Source organism: Nothobranchius furzeri, unplaced genomic scaffold, assembly GCF_043380555.1.
Source record: "Nothobranchius furzeri strain GRZ-AD unplaced genomic scaffold, NfurGRZ-RIMD1 Scf136, whole genome shotgun sequence".
NCBI classification, from domain to species: Eukaryota; Metazoa; Chordata; class Actinopteri; order Cyprinodontiformes; family Nothobranchiidae; genus Nothobranchius; species Nothobranchius furzeri.
Genome location: NW_027223152.1, coordinates 1 through 2,500, shown reverse-complemented (window position 1 = coordinate 2,500; position 2,500 = coordinate 1). Strand labels below are relative to the sequence as shown.

General features: G+C 69.2%; 1 non-coding gene across 1 annotated transcript; it reads left to right on the top strand.

Annotated features, from left to right (window-relative positions):
- The first annotated feature begins 739 nt into the window (after positions 1 to 739).
- LOC139065434 (5.8S ribosomal RNA) lies at positions 740 to 893 on the top strand. The gene has a single exon (XR_011518415.1). It is a non-coding gene; the product is annotated as a 5.8S ribosomal RNA (ribosomal RNA).
- Positions 894 to 2,500: the final 1,607 nt, after the last annotated feature.

Genomic DNA, 2,500 nt, shown 5'->3' with positions numbered 1-2,500 from the left:
AGCACCTATATAGCGACCCCCACCCTAGACAGGGGGGGTCGTGGTGACCGGGCTGTGGACGGCCGGCGGGACCGGGGTTACGGGGGGGGGAAGGGAGGTGCGGGACGCGGAGAGGCCCGGCGCGTGCTCCGAGCCAAACTCCGTACGCCCGTAGCTCGCTGCCCCCCGTTACACTGTGCGCCCCGTCGGTCCGAAGCTGCCCAGCACCTATATAGCGACCCCCACCCTAGACAGGGGGGGTCGTGGTGACCGGGTTGTGGACGGCCGGCGGGACCGGGGTTACGGGGGACGGAGGTGCGGGACGCGGAAGAGGCCCGGTGCGCTCCTCCGACGCCCTAGGACCCTCGAACCTCCTAGTCCGGGCCCGGCTTCCCCGCCGACAGGTGCGTTCCCTTCCCCCGGCTCTCTCTCCTTTCCTCCGTCAGCGCGACGTCCCGTCGGGGTTCGACCCGAGGGCTGACGGGCCGCAGGCCCGGCGGGCGGCGCGTGGAGGAATCACCAAGGGGAGAGGGTCCTCGTGTGGGGACGGGTGCTCGCCACGTCGACGGACCGAACGGACCGCGGCCCGACCCTCGGAACACACTGACCAGCACGGCGCGTCGGCCTCGCCCTGGCCGCGTGCCGTGTGCCGCTCGGGTACCCCGCAAGGGGTTCAAAGCCTCCCCGGAGCGCCCGGGCGGTCTACTCTGTAAACCCCAGGTTCTCTGATCCAGTCGACCCACAAACAAAAAAACTGGACAACTCTTAGCGGTGGATCACTCGGCTCGTGCGTCGATGAAGAACGCAGCTAGCTGCGAGAACTAATGTGAATTGCAGGACACATTGATCATCGACACTTCGAACGCACCTTGCGGCCCCGGGTTCCTCCCGGGGCTACGCCTGTCTGAGGGTCGCTTTCCAAATCAATCGGGAGAGGCCTCCTCTCCCGCGGTTGGGGCTGTCGCAGGCCTCGGTCGACTCACGCCGACCAGGGCCTTCGTCCCCCTAAGTGCAGACTGCTGGATGCCCGTCGCGACGGACCCACCTCGGGCCCGGCGCTGCCGCCGTCCTCCGGTTCTCCCGACACAGCCGTCGTCCCTCCTCCGTTTCCCCACCTCCGACGCTCCTCCGCGGGCGCCGGTGGACCGGGGGCGCGGAGGGGGCGGCCGTCTCCGCCGAGCCCCGCACGGTTGCGGGCGCGGCTGCCGGTGCGGACACTCTCTCGAGAGGTCTCATCCGAGCTGCCCGCGTCCGTGCCGCGCGCCCAGGGGCTCACACGGCGGAGGCGGACGCCTCCAGCGGGGGACGGCGGTAGGGAGGCTCGGCCCGGACGACGCGCCGGCGTCGGACCCGAGCTCGGACGTCCGCCGCGGCGGGGTACCCGCCCTGAACTGAGCCGGCGAGCCTCCGCCACCCCCCCTCTCTCCTCGGAGTGTGGGGGGGGGCGCGGAGCCGCACCCTTGCCATCCCATCGGCCCCACCCCGACGCCCACCACCGGTGGGAAGACGGGGGGGGACGTTGGGGGGGGCAGCAGCATCCGACTACGACCTCAGATCAGACGAGACAACCCGCTGAATTTAAGCATATTACTAAGCGGAGGAAAAGAAACTAACAAGGATTCCCTCAGTAGCGGCGAGCGAAGAGGGAAGAGCCCAGCGCCGAATCCCCGTCCGACTGGCGGGCGTGGGAAATGTGGCGTACAGAAGACCGCCTGCCCGGTGTCGCTCGGGGGCCTGAGTCCTCCTGATCGAGGCTCATCCCATGGACGGTGTGAGGCCGGTAACGGCCCCCGTCGCGCCGGGGCTCGGTCTTCTCGGAGTCGGGTTGTTTGGGAATGCAGCCCAAAGCGGGTGGTAAACTCCATCTAAGGCTAAATACCGGCACGAGACCGATAGTCGACAAGTACCTTAAGGGAAAGTTGAAAAGAACTTTGAAGAGAGAGTTCAAGAGGGCGTGAAACCGTTAAGAGGTAAACGGGTGGGGTCCGCGCAGTCCGCCCGGGGGATTCAACTCGGCAGGTCAGGGACGGCCGCTCGGCGCGGGAGGATCCCCTCCGTGGGAACTCCCCGCCGGTTGGCTGGCCCCCGCCGGGCGCATTTCCTCCGCCGGTGGTGCGCCGCGACCGACTCTGGATCGGCCAGGAAGGGCTCGGGGCGAAGGTGGCTCGCGGCTCCGGCCGCGAGCTTTACAGCGACCCAACGCCTGGACCTCGCCGCTTTCCGGGGTCGTGGAATCAGTACTCACTGCGCCTTCTCTCCTCCGCCTCGCGCCTCCGTCCCCCTCCTCGTGGGGGGGGCGGGGGACTGGGCGGCCCACGGGAGGGACGGGGCCCCCTCGCCCCCGGCGCGACTGTCGACCGGAGCGGACTGTTCTCAGTGCGCTCCGACCGCGTCGCGCCGCCCGGGCGGGGACCGGCTCACGTACACAGGGCGCAAGGGGTCTGCGGCGATGTCGGCTACCCACCCGACCCGTCTTGAAACACGGACCAAGGAGTCTAACGCACGCGCGAGTCAGAGGGTC